Source organism: Saccopteryx bilineata, chromosome 11, assembly GCF_036850765.1.
Source record: "Saccopteryx bilineata isolate mSacBil1 chromosome 11, mSacBil1_pri_phased_curated, whole genome shotgun sequence".
In the NCBI taxonomy this organism is placed as follows: domain Eukaryota; kingdom Metazoa; phylum Chordata; class Mammalia; order Chiroptera; family Emballonuridae; genus Saccopteryx; species Saccopteryx bilineata.
Window position 1 is genome coordinate 52,316,257 of NC_089500.1, and position 19,392 is coordinate 52,335,648.

The 19,392-nt window shown below is 36.4% G+C and overlaps 1 protein-coding gene and 1 pseudogene across 2 annotated transcripts in view; one reads left to right on the forward strand and one right to left on the reverse strand.

Annotated features, from left to right (window-relative positions):
• The window catches only part of DLGAP1 (DLG associated protein 1), a 986,787-nt gene that overhangs the window by 804,091 nt on the left and 163,304 nt on the right, over window positions 1-19,392 (reverse strand). The gene's annotated exons all lie outside the window — the stretch shown is intronic.
• LOC136315059 (elongation factor 1-alpha 1 pseudogene) overlaps window positions 1-19,392 on the forward strand; it is a 55,371-nt pseudogene that overhangs the window by 18,923 nt on the left and 17,056 nt on the right.

Consider the following 19,392-nt stretch of genomic DNA (forward strand, 5'->3'; position numbering starts at 1 on the left):
AGCACGCTGTTTATAGAACTCATGTTAACCAAATGGCCCAATGACCTAATGAAAATTAGCTTTCCAAACTCCAGTTGTTACAAGGTCAGATACTTAGATATATACCAGCTTTTAGAGAATTAATTTCGGATTATTTCATATACATATTTCAAGCCATAAATAGTTCTCATTTATTATAATAAAGTAGGTATCGTTTTACATTCCAGGAGAAACACAAATATGGTGCTATGTAACACTTTATGTGTCATGAATTTCTACTGAGTTTACTGTTAAAATTTCATCTGGTAAAGGACACCTATAAAGTACTAGCTGTAGCACACACAAATTTACTGAATACTGACAATTCTGAATATGAAAAAAAATATGAAAGCATTGATCTTGAAAGAAGAGAATTACAAAATCAAAAAATTTTAAATTACATAAAAAATAATATTTGAAAGAAAAAGTACTTTATGATGATCTCTCTAGATAAGCAGTTCAAATATTTGAGCTGTATATTAGAACTGCTTGGAGCACTGTTTGAGACACATCTGTCCAAGACTCACATACAGACTCTGATTCATTAGGTGGCTGATATACAATTCTACCAGAATCCAGCACTGTACAGAAATCACTGTTAGAGGCCTCCATCTAAAACATTAGGAGTAGTTATTTTCATCTCTTTATTGCCACTCATAATCTCAGTGTTCAAAGTTGAATATCACAAGTTAGCAACCATAAAAGTGGGCCAGAGTAGTGAGAAAGTGATGTTTTATGAAAATTGTTTTCTAGTAGTTTAAAATTTTAAATATATAATCAATACATGGTTGTTTTGGAAAAGAGAAATAAAATTAAAAAGTCTAAATAACCGTTAATTATCAAAATGTACAGTGCTTGCCACTGCCATGAAATTTTTCATTTTGGTGTTTTAAAATCAGATCACTAGACTGTATTCTAGCAAGGTTTTTACTTAGGAACGCTTTGCATGTTGTCAGATAGTCTCTTATAATCTAATGTTGTCATGGTTTATTTTCACCCTTGCTATAATACTTGTTTTTTATTATGTTAAAAATTAGTTTCTGTTTTTGTGTCCATTACCATTGGCTTTATATACTTAGCTGCTACTATGTTGGGTGTGTAGATATTTACAATTGTTATAACCTCTTCTTGGATTGACCCCTTTAAAATGATGTAATGTTCTTTGTCTTTTTTTATATTCTTTGTTTTGAAGTCTAATTTGTCTGATATGAGAATTGCTATCCCAGCTTTTTTAATTTCTATTTTCATGGAATATCTTTCTCCATTCCTTCACTTACAGTCTGTTTGATCTAAAAGTGAGTCTGTTTGTTGTAAGCAGCATATTGATGGGTCATGTTTCTTTAGACATTCTGCCACCCTCTGTATTTTGATGGAAACATTTAGTTCATTTAAATTTAGGGTAACAATCTATAGTTATATACTTACTGTTATTTTGCTAATTATTTTTGTTCTTGTTGTTTCTTTCTTTTTCTCCTGATCTCTTTCTTGAGCTCTTTTCTTTTGATTTGTTGGGTTTTCTCTAGCGTTTTGACTGGATTCCTTTCTCATCATTTTTTTTGTATGTTTTTGGTTTATGGTTACCATAGGTCAGGAGTCGGGAACCTATGGCTCGCAAGCCAGACGTGGCTCTTTTGATGGCTGCATCTGGCTCACAGACAAATCTTTAATAAAAAAATAATAACGTTAAAAATATAAAACATTCTCATGTATTACAATCCATTCATTTCCTACCACTCATGTTCATGGTTGTGGGTGACTGGAGCCAATCACAGCTGTCCTCTGGGACAATACCAAATTATTATTGGATAATGCGTAAGGTACATGGGTCGCTGTATAGCTCTCATGGAATTACATTTTAAAAAATGTGGCGTTCATGGCTCTCTCAGCCCAAAAGCTTCCCGATCCCTGCCATAGGTTGATATATATACATTTAAATCTATACAGTCTATTTTAAGCTGTTATACATTTAAGTTTGATAGCAATCTAAAAGCACTAAACTTTTACACACCCTTTCTCTTTTATGTTTAGAGGTCATGTTTTATATCTTTTTGTTATGTATATCTCCTGATTGTTTACTGTAATTATAGTTAATTTTGCTACTGTTAACTGTTTTATTAATTTTTTTTTTCTTTACAGGGACAGAGAGAGAGAGTCAGAGAGAGGGATAGATAGGGACAGACAGACAGGAACGAAGAGAGATGAGAAGCATCAATCATCAGTTTTTTGTTGCAACACCTTAGTTGTTCATTGATTGCTTTCTCATATGTGCCTTGACCGTGGGCCTTCAGCAGACTGAGTAACCCCTTGCTTGAGCCAGCGACCTTGGGTCTAAGCTGGTGAGCATTTTTTATTTTGCTCAAGCCAGATGAGCCCGCGCTCAAATTGGCAACCTCGGGGTCTCGAACCTGGGTCCTCTGCATCCCAGTCCAATGCTCTATCCACTGTGCCACCGCCTGGTCAGGCTGTTTTATTAATTTTTAAAGTGTGATTCACTGTGGTTATTGTATATTTGCCTTTGCCAGTAAGATTTTTTTTTTCATTTTCTGTATTTTCTTATTTCTGGTCACAGTCTTTTCTTTTCTGCATAAAGAAGGCCCTAAAAGGATGGTTTAGTCATGGTAAACTACTTTAGTTTTTGTTTGTAACATTATTTTTTTTTAATTCTAAATTATAACCATACTGGGTCAAGTATTTTAGGTTGTAGATTATTTTCTTTAGGCAATATAATTATCTCCTGAAACTCCTTCTGGCCTGTAAATTGCGTCTGAGAAATCAGCACATAACCTCAAGGTGTTTCCTTTGTATGTGACTTGGTTTTTTTTTCATTCTTGATGCCTTTAGGATTAACTCTAACTTTGCCACCTTAATTAGATTATATCTTAGAAGTACTAGTCATAGCAATCAAAAAAGAAAATAAATAAAAGCCATTCATATTAGAAAGAAGTAAAACTATCACTATTTGCAAACAACATGATATCTAACAAACTTGAAAGTATATATAAAAAATAGAATTAATAAAGCAGTTCAGTAAAGTAGTAGGATATAAAATTAACATACAGAAATCTGTCATTCTTATACACTAATAACAATCAGAAGGATAAATGAAAAAAACATTTCCATTCACAATGATATCAAAATGAATAAAATCCTTAGAAATAAACTTAACCAGTAGATTAAAGATCTCTACTCTAAAACTGCAATACCCTGAAGAAAGAAAGGCACAAATAAATGGAGGAATATACTGTGCCTTTGGATAGAACCACAAAAAACACCAAATAGCCAAAGCAATCAAGAAAATAAAAAATATACTTGGAGGTATCATGCTCCCTGATCTCAAACTATACTACAAGGCTTTAATAACCAAAACAGTATGACACTGACACAAAAATGGATACATAGATCAATGGAGGAATAGAGAGCCCAGAATTAAACACTCAATTATAAGGCCAACTAATCTATGACAAAGGAGGTAGAAGTATATACTGGAGTAATGACAGTCTCTTCTATAAGGGGTATTAGAAAAACTTAAAAAATACATGCAAAAAAATAATAAAATTGGACCACTCTCTTATACCATATATGAAAATAAAGCTCAAACTGGATTAAAGACTTAAGTGTGCAATTCTCCTAAGATCAGGAACAAGACAGGGATGCCCCCTTTCACCACTCTTATTCAACATAGTACTGGAAGTCCTAGTTACAGCAATCAGACAAGAAGAAAAAATAAAAGGCATCCAAATTGGAAAAAATAAATAAAACTATCATTATTTGCGGATGATATGATACTGTATATAGAAAACCCGGAAGTCTCAGTCAAAAAACTACTGGGCCTGATAAATGAATTCACAAAGGTGGCAGGATATAAGATTAATATTCAGAAATCAGAGGCATTTTTATACACCAACAATGAACTGTCAGAAAGAGAAATTAAGGAAATAATACCCTTCACTATTACAACAACAACAACAAAAAAATACCTAGGAGTAAATTTGACCAAGGAGGTTAAAGATTTGAACTCAGAAATTTATAAAACATTGATAAAAGAAATCAAGGAAGATACAAACAAGTGGGAGCATATACTGTGCTCATGGTTAGGAAGAATAAACATCATCATAATGTCTATACTACGCAAAGCAATTTATAAATTCAATGCAATACCAATTAAAATACCAATGACATACTTCAAAGATATAGAACACATATTCCAAAAATTTATATGGAATCAAAAAAGAACACGAATAACCTCTGCAATCTTGAAAAAGAAGAATAAAGTGGGAGGTATCACTGTTGCTCATATCAAATTATAGTACAAGGCCATTGTACTCAAAACAGCTTGGTATTGGCATAAGAACAGGCATATAGATCAATGAAACAGAACAGAGAACCCAGAAATAAACCCACACCTTTATGGACAATTGATATTTGACAAAAGTGGTAAGAGCATCAATAGAGTAAAGACAGTCTCTTTAACAAATGGTGTTGGGAAAATTGGACAGCTACTGGCAAAAAAATGAAACTAGACCACCAACTTACACCAGTCACAAAAGTAAACTCAAAATGGATAAAAGACTTAAATGTAAGTTGTGGAACCATAAGCATCTTAGAAGAAAACATAGGCAGTAAGCTCTCCAACATCTCTCCCAGCAATATATTTGCTGATTTATTTCCACAGGCAAGGGAAATAAAAGACAGGATAGACAAATGGGACTATATCAAACTAAAAAGCTTCTGCACAGCTAAAGACAATAAGAACAGAATAAAAAGAAAAACTACACAATGGGAGAATATGTTTGACAATATGTCTGATAAGGGGTTAATAACCACAATTTATAAAGAACTTGTAAAACTCAACACCAGAAGACAAACAATCCAATCAAAAAATGGGCAAAAGAAATGAATAGACACTTCTCCAAAGAGGACATACAGATGGCCAATAGACAGATGAAAAAATGTTCAACATCACTAATCATGAGAGCAATACAAATTAAAACCACAATGAGATACCACCTCACACCAGTCAGAATGGTGCTCATTAACAAAACAACACACAATAGGTGCTGATGAGGATGTGGAGAAAGGGGAACCCTCCTGTACTGCTGGTGGGAATGTAGACTGGTGTAGCCTCTGTGGAAAACAGTATGGAGATTCCTCAAAAAATTAAAAATGGAACTGCCTTTTGACTCAGCCATCCCACTTTTAGGAATATATACCAAGAACACCATATCACTGATTCAAAAAAGGAAATGCACCCCCATGTTTATGGCAGCATTGTTCACAATAGCCAAGATCTGGAAACAGCCCAAGTATCCATCAGTGGACGAGTAGATTATAAAGCTGTGGTACATATATACAATGGAATACTATGGGGCCCTGGAAAAGAAGGAAATATTACCTTTTGTAACAACATGGATGGACCTGGAAACTATTATGTTAAGTGAAATAAGCCTGGCAGAGAAAGAAAAATGTCACATGACTTCACTCATTTGAGGAACCCAAGGAACAATGAGAATGAGGAACAGAATTAAACCTGAAGGTAAGGGGGGAGGGTGCTGTAGGGAGGGGGGCAAAAGATATGTTGAAGGGAATACGGGGGAGGGGGTGTGCAATCGGGGCAACACTACAATCTCTGTAAACACAATACATTAAATAAAAAAAGACTTAAGTGTAAGGTCTGAAACCATAAAACTTCTAGAAGAAAACAATAGGAAGTAAACAATCTGACATCAGTCTGAGTATTACATTTTTGTACATGTCCCCGCAGGCAAGGGAAACAAAAAGAAAAGAAAAGAAAAAAACACAGCTGGACTACATCAAACTAAAAAACTTCTGCACAGCAAAGGAAACCTTCAACAATACAAAAATGTAACCTACTGACTGAGACAATATATTTTCAAATGATATATGCAATAAGGGGCTGATATAAAAAATATAAAAACCCATATAACTCAATTACATAAAAATAAACAATTCAATTGAAAAATGGTCAATGAATAGACACGTTTTGAAAAAAGACATACAGATGGCCAACAGACAGGAAAAGATGTTCAACATTACTAATCATTAGGAAAATGCAAATCAAAACTACAATGAAATACCACCTCACTCCAGTCAGAATGGCTATTATCAAAAAGCCAACAAATAAAACGTGTTAGAGAGGATGTGGAGAAAAAAGAATCCTGTACACCATTGGGAGGACTGCAAACAAGTGCAGTCCCTAACAAAAAAAGTATGGAAAGTCCTCAAAAAACTTAAATAGAGAAACCATATGGCCCAGTAATTCTACTTCTGGGTATTCATCTGAAAAGAACAAGAACACTAATTTGAAATTATATATATAAGCACCCCTATTTCATTGTAGCATTATTTATAATAGTCAAGATATAAATGCAACCTAGGTATCCATCAGTTGATGAATGGATGAAAAAGCTGTGGCATGTGTATACACACACACACAAAAAAAAATATTATGCAGCAATAAAAATTCTTGCCATTTGTTACAACATGGATGGAGATAGAGGTATTACACTAAGTAAAGTAAGTCAGACAGAGTAAGACAAATACCATATGGTTTCACTTACATGTAGAATCTAAAAACAAAACAAACAAACAAAACAGACTCATAGAAACAGCAACTAAAAGTATGATTACCAGAAGGAGAGTGTGGAGGGATAGGTGAAAAGGGAAAGGGGAATTAATATAGTCAACAATATTATGGTAAGTTTACACAGCTACAGATGATTACTAGAATTACTGCAGTAGTTCTAGGGTATAAATTAGCAGGATAATTGGAAGGTATAAAAATGTTCAATCATTATATTATACACCTGAATCTATACTAATATAACCAATATAAGATTGTATACGAACTATATTTAAATAAAAAATAAATTTTAAAAAATTAGAAGAAAAATATCTATTTTAAATATGCTCTTTGATTTTGTCTTTAGGGTAATTTTTTCCTACATTTTTTAAATTAATACATTTCTAGAAATGGACTTTAAGATTAAATATACATCTATGTACTCTTATTGATTAATGTCACTTCATGTAATTTCTAAAATAAAAAGAATTAAACACACACGTACACAAACAATTGCACATTGCATCTTTCTACAAGTAAAAATAAGACCAGATAGCATTTCCAGGACAACCTCTTCCCTCAGGTAAAATGTTGTCACAGGAAAGAGAAACAAGCTAGAAAGATGGTGAAGAGTGGTGTGAGAAGGGGCCAAACGCCTTGAAGGAGGCCCAGGAAGGACCCTGTCCTCATCTTCCCAGCACCTGCCAACAGCATGAGTAAGCACAGAAGGTCTACCATGGCCCACTTATGGATTCCTATCAAAGGGATGGCTTTGAAATTTTAAATATTACTACTTGATTAGATAAAGATGTGATTATAATGCATGCAGTATTCAAAAGAACACAGAAGAAAGAAGAGAGAGTCAAGGTGTTATTTAAGGACAAGGGTAGTATCTGGAAGTTGCTACTGAAATTTCTTTCTTCCCTGCATAGAGCCAGATGCTGAGAGCAAATGGGCAAAGGTAGGGACTGGCTCCAATAATGAAGCATGTGATTATCACACATGTGTTGTATGGGAATAGAGAAAACACTGCCTGCAATAACACTTCTAAAAAAATGTCTCTGATGGAGCCAACTTTAACTCTGAAGCAACTCTTCTAATTTTTAGAAGAGACAGCTAAATTCTGGCCTTTGAATTACGTTCAATAATATCAGTAGAGGTCATAGTTACAAATGATTAAAATAAGAACAATGATTCTGGCAAAATTGGATTAAACTGCACTACAAAATAAGACTGACTCATTGAAAAGCAGTGTCCTCTTGGAGGTTTTCATAGACAAAGACAAAACAGTTAGGTCACAGACTATCAAAGACTCGAGACTCTATGTCATCACTAAGACTCGTTTTTATTCAGATATGAACAAGACAATTTGACATTTGTTAGAGGTTATGTTTGTGTTTTCATGAATACAGAATCAATATCTTTATGACAAAAGCTTTTGGCTCAGAGAAACTCATAGCATCTAAAATCATTAACAAGTCTGATTCAGAATGTAGCACTTCAATGGCTTTCTGCAGCCCACTTCCCCACCCCACCTCCACCCCAACACTCTACCTAAGAGAGGATTCAGAGTTTTATTAATAAGATAGAACACTTTAAAATAATAGGTTCCTACTTCATTTCCTTAACTTAATCAATGTTTAGGAGACTTTTCTATATCCCCAGGGGGGAGCAGACAGACATACAGGCAGACAGGTAAATAAATAGCTTTACCTCTTATTGTCTATGTTACCTTAGGCAAATTAGATAAACCCTCTAATTTTCTATTTCATTATGTGTAAAATGGAGGTTAAAAAGGTATCTAGCTCTTAGGACTGTTCATAAAATCAAATAAAGGTAGTTAAAGAGCTTAGCAAGTACCTGAAGCACAGGTTTATCCTTAAGAAATGTTACTTACTATCATTATTCAGTTTTCTGAGAGGCCTCCTCCTATACTCCTTACATTCTTATAAACTGAGTTTAAAGATACTCATGATTAATAAGAGCATACCTGAGCCAGTACTTATTGAATGCTCACTATGGGCCAGAAACTGTCACCTCATTTCATCTTTACTGTATTACAATTTTACAGTTATTGTATATACAATTTTAGCGATGAGGAAACAGGCATACTAGAGTATAATAGGCCCAAGATTAATCAGAGAGAAAGAGATTCTTGCTTCATAACCAGGACTCTTAGTAAATATGTAACTGTCCAGCCAACTTCTCTGGAGATAGAAACACATTATGGCTGGGTCTCCCCTTATCTTGATCTGCTAGACTCTGCTTTATTACCATTTTATGCATGACCTTTCTATTCAATTCTAAATTCACTTAGGGTAGACACTGTGTCACTCACCTTTATAGCTTTCATGGCTCAAAACTGGAGTACACACACACTCACACACACACACACAAATGTAGAGGAGAAGGCAGCAAACTAGCTCCATGTTGGTGGAACGAACACAGCAGATTAAAGGCAAATAGAACATCAGAAACATAGCAATGAGCAAATAAAACTAGACCCCCCCCCAAATGGAACACATGTTCCTATTTTCATCTACATGTTCTCTGATACAATTTGTTGAATTTCTAAAATCTGTAATTCAGTTAGTTTATCCTTCAATCTTGAATCATTTTATAGTTTGACTCCGGTTTCCTATTCTCCTCAATCCTGCAGTAAATGCCATTTCAGCTTGGCTGCCGTGATTAATAGCTCTGTAATGTCTACATTCTTTGTTGGATGAAACATTTTGTGTTCTCAAGTAATTCTTTACCTCTAGATGTTGGCAACTTCAGCTGCAAGAGAATGAATAACCACCTGGCACCACATTTTGGAGACCAGACTATCACCATTGGAAAGCGTATTTTCCTATCTTCTCCCATCACCTGTGCACGAAGTGGTGAAACAGGTGGCATCTTCCCAAGTAGCTCTCACGGGCCTGGCAATGCAGCCTCTTCCTGCTCAGACAATGAATGGGTTTAAACTCCCAATTAATCACAAATAGCACTTCACCATAAGTGCATCATCTGGAGTTATTTTCCTGGTAATGATATTGGCATTTCACCTAAATTGGACATGAAATAGGTCTGTGCGTGTGTTTGGATGAGCAGAGGACTCTGGCTGTGGCACTCCTAATAATTATAATTACAAGTTATGAACACTCGTTATGTAATAGGTGCTATACAAAGCACTAGATCAATAGTATTTCTATCTTTTAACAACAGAATAAGGAAAGTCTGTCGATTTTCCAATTGAGGAAAGTAGGACTCAGAAAGGTTCAGTAAGGTTTAGCATCAAATAGGATGTTAACAGGAGGCAAAGGGTGGATTCCCATGCAGGAAAATCTGACTGTGAAGATCTCCTTGCTCAATCTACTCAACCTTGTGACCAGGAAGAAATATATCTATACTTAATAGTGCCTAAGAAGCTCCATGATGTGGGCAAAAGAATTATCGCAGTGTAATATACACAAAGGAAAATTAATAAATCCTGATTGTTATAATTTATTTAGGAAGAAAAAATGAAAAAAAATTTTTTTGATTAGAAATTTAAAATAGCTGTCATTTAACATGTCCTTTTTACCCACTGTTGAGAAATTGTTCAGTGATGCAAAGCTACTGTAAGTGCAAGTGAGCATCTGACCTCAGAGCATTACCCGGTGGGCACTGGGGGCTGGGGAGCTGTAACCAGGTCAAGATAGTTCTCTGCCTGCCGCTTTTGCTCTGAGTAATGAACCATCTGCATCTCTAACTAGGCTCTCCTGTCTTATATTAGTATATGTGTATAACTGGCAGGATAAGTTTTTAGCCTGAAAGCTGGGTAACTGGAGAGCCCTTCCAGTTTCAGAATTAACACAGAGGTTCTCAGAATGAGTTCCTGGACCAGCCTCATTAGCATCACCTGGGGAACTTGTTAGAGAAGCAAACTGTTGGGCCTCAGCTAAGATCTATTGTATAGGCAACTCTGGAGGTAGAGCTCAGCAATTCTTTCATCAGCCATTTGGGTAAATCTGATGCACACTACAATCTGATGCACACTACAGTTAACTACTGATGTGTTAACTGCTGAAATAGACTTTTTTCATATATTTCTAGTTACAGAAGTTTCATGTGATAGTGGCTTGACAGTGATGAAATTCTGCCGGTTTGCACCAGTTAGGCAGAACTGATACCTGATTTCTTGTTGAGTTCAGCGAACTGGTTGTTAAAATGGCATTTGTAATCAGGGTTCTCTCTACGGTGGGTGCCAGGGCAGCCGCCCAATATGGAAATTACAAACTTACATTCCTCTTTTTAACATTCATCTGCATAATGGCGTATTCTAAGCACCTGTAGTAATGTTCATTCTGTCCATAGGTGAAAAAATATTGCACGTGAGGACACCAATCAAGAAACAATATGGAAATATCTTAAATAACAGTTTCATTATTTTTTCAGGTGTTATTTAAATTTTTATTAATATTTTACTACTCTCATAACATAATCTAGTTTTGTGAACCTCTTAAGTACTAAATGCATGAAATAATAAACCACCTTTAGGTATACCATTTTTTATACTTAAAAAGGTCATTAGGAGAACTGGTTATTAAATTATTTGAATCCCACCATTGTGCCTTGATAACAAAAATCCATTTAGAAAGAGCACTCAACATATCTATCTCTAAAATATTTTAGATTTCTTGGAAAAAATAACTCCTATGTGTTTTCTGTTAAACTTCTCTGATGTAGAAGAAACTCTACATTCATGACCATGATTTAGCTCTACTCAAAAGTTTCCTCAATTATAAATATTATATTAGTTAAGCCAAAAATAATAATTTGTATTGAGTATTTATGAAAATGAAAAAGCCTATTTTGTCGATGACCCTAAGTAGAATTATGATTGGCTTTTTAAAATATAATTTCTGATTTCTAAATTTCTATTATTCATCATAAAAGACTCAGAGTATACAAAAAAATTAAAAAACTAAAAGCTATTAACATCTGTCCTACATTCTTCCAGAATGATTTTATCAAAATAATAATAATAATATTACCTTAGAATATCAGAGATCAGGTTTTAATGTCTGTATAGTAACTATAATTTGTTTATAACCAATCTATCCTTCTACTGTATGATATAAAAGTTTATATTTTTCAAACTATTTTTAGCTGAGAGAGAGAGATTAGAAGGATCAACTCATAGTTTGTGTCACTTTTGGTTGTTCATTGATTGCTTCTTATACATACTTTGATGAGGGGGGCGCTAAAGCTGAGCCAGTGATCCCTTGCTAAAGCCAGTGTCCTTGGGTTTAATCCAGCAACCTTGGCCTCAAGCCAGCGACGATGACCCCACACTCAAGCTGGCAACCCCATGCTCAAGCCAGTGACCCTGCTCTCAAGCCAATTGAGCCTGTGCTCAAGCTGGCAACTTCAGAGTTTCAAACTGGGACCTCAGCATCCCAGGTTGATGCTTTATCTGCTGTGCCACCACTGGTCAGTCTTTTTAAAATGTATGTATGTTTGTATGTATGTATGCATTTATTTATTTATTTAAATGAGAGGAGGGAAGATAGATTCTTGCATGCGCCCCAACTGGTATCTTCCCTGCAACCCCCATCTGCGGCTGATACTCTGCTTATCTGGTTCCATGTTCACAACTGAGCTATTTTTAGCAGCTTAAGTGGAGGCCTCATGAAGCTATCCTCAGTGCCCAGGCTGATATGCTCGACCAAATGGAGCCTAGGCTGCAGGAGAGAAGGAGGGAGAGATGATTAGATAGATAGATAGATAGATAGATAGATAGATAGATAGATAGATGATAGAGAAAGCAGGGGAGAGGAAGAGAAGCAGATGATCACTTCTCATGTATGCTCTGACCTTAAATTGAACCTGGACCATCCACAAGCTGGATCAATGCTCTATCAATGAGCCAACCGACCAGGGCTTTAAAACATTTTATTGCGGCCTGACCAGGCAGTGACACAGTGGACAGAGCGTTGGACTGGGATGTGGAGGACCCAGGTTCGAGACCCCGAGGTAGCCAGCTTGAGCGCAGGCTCATCTGGTTTGAGCAAGGCTCACCAGCTTGAGCCCAAGGTCACTGGCTCGAGCAAGGGGTCACTCAGTCTGCCATAGCCCCCATTCAAGGTACATATGAGAAAGCAATCAATGAATAACTAAGGAGCCACAATGAAGAATTGATGTTTCTCATCTCTCTCCCTTCCTGTCTGTCTGTCCCTCTCTCTGACTCTGTCTTTGCCACAAAAATAGCCAAAACATTTTATTGCAAAAAATATTACTAAGTGGTCTAAGAAGTTTCTTAGAATAATTTGATTGGAAAATTATTAAAACAAATAAGAGATCTGTAAATGTTTAATTAGAAATTGATGGTTTTCTATGTACCAATAAAATCTACTCAGATCATTGAAAAGCAAAGTTATCTCAGTTGTAATAGCACATATTTTTTTCCATTAGTGCGATAAAGCTTTGCCCACATCTTTATTTGCAGAAAGTTTGTTTCTGATGAGCCTTTTCTACATAGCATAGAAATAAATATTTATTTTGAACTGATTTTAAGAGGATTTGTCTTTTAATAAGGTAATTTAATCCACAAAATAAGAGTATTTGATCTTATTCTTCCATCTTATTTAGGGCTTTAATTATGTTATTATATCACATTTTGCTAAAATAATAGAGTTTTGAAAAGTAAAAACAAGGCCATAATCACTTATGCATACTAATTATATTCTACTATGGTTTATATATATATTTGAATTGCTATCAATACCATATGCAAAACTAAATCTGGAGCAGATTTTTACTCATTGCTTTTCCCAACACCTTTTCCCACCCGGCATACAAACACTCCTCCTGATTTTACAATCTAATTTTTTTTTTTTGTATTTTTCTGAAGTTAGAAGCAGGGAGATAGTCAGACAGACTCCCGCATGTGCCTGACCAGGATCCACCTGGCATGCCCACTAGGGGGAGATGCTTTGCCCATCTGGGGCATTGCTCCTTTGCGGCCGGAGCCATTCTAGTACCTGAGGCAGAGGCCATGGAGCCATCCTCAGCACCCGGGCCAACTTTGTTCTAATGGAGCTTTGGCTGCAGGAGGGGAAGATAGAGATAGAGAGGAAAGAGAGGCGGAAGGATGGAGAAGCAAATGGGAGCTTCTCTTGTGTGCCCTGACTGGGAGTTGAACCCAGGACTTCCACACACCAGGTCGATGCTCTACTGCTGAGCCAATTGGCCAACGCTAAAAAAATTTTAATTTATTCTCCAAAATTCCTTTGAAAAATTTGCAATAAACCTCACACACATGTTAACAACAATAACAGCTCAGAGTTGATTCTGAGCTCTAATATTATTACTAGTCACTACTATTTCTCCTCCAAATTATTTTCCATTTCAGAGTATGTTTAGATAGAGTAAAATAGGCCCTCAAGTGTCTTGCTCATGATATTATATGTACATAGATGTTATATACTCTGAGTCCTGACATGTTGAAAATGCTTTCTTTTTCATTGCCCCCTGAACAATAGTTTGTTATTGCTCTGTAAGAATTCTTTTTTTAAATTTTAATTTATTTTTGTATTTTTCTGAAGTTGGAAGCAGGGAGGCTGTCAGACAGACTCCCGCATGCGCCCGACCAGGATCCACCTGGCACGCCCACCAGGGGGCAATGCTCTGCCCATTTGGGGTGTCACTCTTTTGCATCCAGAACCACTCTAGCACCTGGGGCAGAGGCCAAGGAGCCATCCCAAGCGCCCAGGCCATCTTTGCTCCAATGGAGCCCTGGCTGCGGGAGGGGAAGAGAGAGACAGAGAGGAAGGAGAGGGGGAGGGGTGGAGAAGCAGATGGGTGCTTCTCTTGTGTGCCCTGGCTGGGAACCAAACCCGGGACTCCTGCACGCCAGGCCGACGCTCTACCACTGAGCCAACCAGCCAGGGCCCTGCTCTGTAAGAATTCTTTATATATTTTCATACATCAGGGTCTCTGTGCTCCACCACTTATAAAATTAGGCATTTAAATTAAAGGTCACCTTCTTTGCTGACCATCCAATCCAAAAATATTCACTTGACTCTTGATCATTTTAGTCATTTAACTTTCTTGGTGGCACTTACCACTAAGTAAAATTAGCTTCTCAATGTAATTGTTTATAGTTTGTTAGGTCCCATTAAAATTTAACAACTAGAAACTTTTATGCTAATGCTAAATTTCAAAATCTCAAAATAGTAACTGGTCTATAAGGGCCATGGGAAAAGTGGATAAATGAATGAATAAATGAATGAATGAATTCCAATTAGTCAAATATAGGTAGCTCAGCTGAACGGTTGAGAGAAAGCCTATTGAAGAAGCAGGGAGGCCATAATTGGTTTTCTTTGTTAAACAATCAGGCTACTCTCCCTCCAAAATTTTTTGTATAAGTATATTGGAAGAATATGAGAATTTAAAAAGTAAAAAAATAAGAGAGAAAGTGTGTGTGTGTGTGTGTGTGTGTATGTGTGTGTGTGTGTGTGTGTATGGTGGAGAGAAGAAAAGGGAGAAAGATAAGAGACTTGGACAACTGTTTGGCTTTAAATTATTCTTTGTATAGTTTTGAAAATATTAAGTACAAATGGTATTATAATTTGTTTTAATCCCTCAAATAATTCAGGAGTTAGAAATTTAAGACTACCTACTTTTAAAGATTAACTTACATTTTCCCCTCAGCCTCCTTGAGTGTTAGTATGTTTGCTTCACATTAAATTTTTTATTCAAAAACCTGGGATATTAATTATCTACACATGACAATTTTTCATAATTATAAAGTCTTTTTTGTGACAGAGACAGAGAGAGAGAGAGAGACAGAGAGAAAGACAGACAGGGTCAGTCAAACAAGATGGGAGAGAGGTGAGAAGCATCAATTCTTTATTGCGGCACCTTCATTGTTCGTTGATTGCTTTCTCATATGTGCCTTGACTGGGAAGCTTCAGCAGAGTGAGTGACCAGTTGCTCAAGCCAGCAACCTTAAGCTCAAGCCACTGACCTTGGGCTGCAAGCCAGTTCCCTTTCTGGCTTAAGCCAGCAACCATGGGGTCATGTCCATGATCGCATGCTCAAGCCAGTGATCCCTGTGTCTCAGTCCGATGCTCTATCCACTATGCAATCCATTGCCTAATCAGGCTAATTATTAAGTCTTTAACCATTATTGCAAAGAAGCAGATTATTTATATTTATGTTACATGTAAATAATACAATAATTCTTTAGAAAATTTAGCGTTCATTTTCTATTTGCAGTAACATGTTACCTTGAACTTTAAAAGGCATACAATCTGATTTCATATTTGAGTCATAAGAAATGCAAATACAGAGCCATCAGTAATTTGGCACAAATAAGCAAAATTGCCAAATTAACATGTTAGAAATTTTAGATTTTATGGAGTGAACCTTGCATTGAGCAAAATACTTTTGGAATGTCTTAACATTCTGTGTTATAGAGACACTGTTTATGTTCAGGTCATCCGGGAAGAATGCATCACTAACAACAAAGTTAATCCAGTAAAACTGAGTCTCCATGTTGTAGAATGAAGAGATACATGTGTTCAAAATATTTCAGAAGATTATCTTCCCCTCTGCTGGGATATTCATTGCCAGAAAGCAAACTCCTACTTCTCCTTCCTGTCTCTTTAATAAAAGACTTCCCATTCTGCAAGAACCTCTCATATGACATCTCTGATTTTTACCCTTGAAATACACTAATGCATTCATTTGGTAAATATTTCTTCTTATACATGTGTACTCACAGAGCCATCATTAAAATCCTGCAAGATACTAAACAATAGTCTAGATACTTTACATAGTTTTTATAACAATCCTCCAGGAAATTATTATCTTCATTTATAGAGAAGGAAACTTAGGCTTAGAGAAGTTACATGTCCCATCATGGAAACAGGGCATAGCAGACCCCGCTTCCGAGCCCTTCTCTCTAGGTGCTGGCTCGCTGCTGCTCAGCACACCAGTGGTGAACTTGAGAGTCTACTTTACGTCAGTTCCCATATTACACATTTGATACCCATTGTCCTTTTAGAAACCTAATCTTAATTGATAGGCAAGGCACTATTATTACTTACACAAACCCATGGGGAAACTGAGGCTTACCGAGTTTAAGTGACTTGAGAAAGACTGAGCCTGAGAAGTGCTCAGGTGGACTTGTGACCTCTAGACTTCTCTGTCATGATCCTGAGTTCCTCCTGCTGACCTCTGTTTCCTCTGCTCCACATGTAAACTGCTCTTTTTTTTTTTTTTTGTATTTTTCTGAAGCTGGAAACGGGGAGAGACAGTCAGACAGACTCCCGCATGCGCCCGACCGGGATCCACCTGGCACGCCCACCAGGGGGCGATGCTCTGCCCCTCCGGGGCATCGCTCTGCCACGACCAGAGCCACTCTAGAGCCTGGGGCAGAGGCCAAGGAGCCATCCCCAGCGCCCAGGCCATCTTTGCTCCAATGGAGCCTTGGCTGCGAGAGGAGAAGAGAGAGAGACAGAGAGGAAGGAGGGGGGGTGGAGAAGCAAATGGGTGCTTCTCCTATGTGCCCTAGCCAGGAATCGAACCAGGGTCCCCCGCACGCCAGGCCGACGCTCTACCGCTGAGCCAACCGGCCAGGGCTAAACTGCTTGTTGACTAAATTATCAGTAGCAGAAGGTAGCCTATAGCTATGTGCTGATTTCTACTAAGTCCTTAAGAAATATAAATTTATTTGGGGTCACATAAAATGTAGCTAATAAATATACCAGAAACAAGAAATCATGACCAAAACGATTATATTTAACAGCTGCTTTTCATACTAATTCACATATGGTATGCAGTCATAGTTTCCTCCAGTGGCTTTTTCAACATTTGGAAGATAAATTGAACTAGAAAACCCTACATACAGAGAGAATTCCAGCGGTGGGGTTCAAATAATTTAACAACCAGTTCTCTGTACTAATGACCATTTTAAATATAAAAAAAGATATAACAAAAGGTAGTTTATTATTTCAAAAAATTAATACTTAAATAAGAATAAAAGAGGTATGGAAATCTAGATAATAAGAGTTTTAAAATATTAATAAAAAATAAATAATACCTGACGAAAAATAAAACTGTTATTTAAGATATTTCTATATTGCTTCTTGATTGGCATCCTCACTTGTAATTTTCTTTGCTTTTATCCGAGCATCACCAGCTGTGCGATTTATCCTTAACCTTCTTTTCACTGTAGGAGTAGGATCCCATTCCTACATTATATGTTTGTTTACTAAAGTAACAAACATGAGGAAATTAAAATGTGGTATTTCATCAAAGGTATAATAAGTCTTATGAAATGAGTAAATTTATACTACAAGCATACTTCCATCAAATTTTTTTTCACTTATGGATGAAATGAACATTACTATGGGCATTTAGAATATGCTGCTGCGCAGATGAACATTAAAAAAACATAAGGAATGTAAATTTGTGATTTCCACATTGGGCGGCTGCCCAGGCATCCACCTTAGAGAGAACTCCAATTACAAGTGCCATTTTAACAACCAGTTCACCGAACTCAACAAAAAAATTAGATATTGGTTCTGCCAAACTGGTGTGAACTGGCTAAATCCCACCACTGGACAATTCTATTTTTATTGCATATGTGTAATTTTAAACATTTTATTTTGAATGTGTAGAAGAATTATAAAACTGCTTTATCAGATCAACAATAAAAATGCATAGAATGTCCTTGAGTTTACTGACAAAGAATTACAAAAATAAGACCACGCTGGGTACATAAATGAAATTTTAATTTGTACAAAAAGTAATAGATCTATAATTGAACCTCAAGTAAGGAAAGAAAAAGGAGAAAAATACTAAAGGACAACTTCAATTTCTAAGTGAAAAAGCTAGCAGCCAACCTAATTAACAAAACAGATTACCTCAGGCAAAGGAACTGCTATCACACTCTAACAAATAAAATGAACTTCACCTTTTAAAACCTCCAACCAAGCTAAACTAAGTTATTAAACAGTAAGACATGCGAAATCCAAGCCTCATAATGATATAGAGGCAGAAGGACAAGTGTAATTGCTTCATTCATTAGCAAGTGAATTGAAAACTAAACACTTCCCAATCATTACAAGGACTAAATATACAAATACACTTAATGCAATGTAAACTAAAATAATGCCTGTGCAAACATTTCATAAACTACTGACCTGCACAATGACCAGGTTCAGTGTAGTCAGTCATGATATGGCAAGATATATGGTTTCAATATCAGTTAGGACTTGGTTACCAGTATACTGTCTAACAGCAGGGATCCTGGAGAATGCAGTTAGTTCAGCATTGTACTCTGGGGTCTAAAGGAGAAAGTTACAGCATAATCCATGTACAAGGGGCCTTTCACCCTCTTAGGGAAATGAAAATAGTGCACAGAGAAATAATACTAAATGTATGATAGAAGGTAAGCCAGCACTGATTTTTGTGAGCTAGAGGAGAAAAGTTTTAAAATGCTGAAGTAGATTTAAAAAGCATGAGAGAATGAAAAAATTGGCACTGAGTTTTGCAGTTTTGATAAGATTTGAAAAGGTACAAGAGCACTCACAGAGAAGTAGGCCAAGTCAGAAAGGTTAAGAATCAGAATGAACTAAGCGCGTCATTCTAAATGCTAGCCTCCGCTGTCTCCAAAACTTAAGTCATAGCATTGAGACCCAAAGCAAAATAAGACAATTTTAGTTTGGCTCATTCTTTCGTCCTCAGCCTACTGTCTTCAAGATGAGTGGAGAAGGGAAGATAGTTACTAAAGTCAAGAAGCACATGTTGTGTTTTGA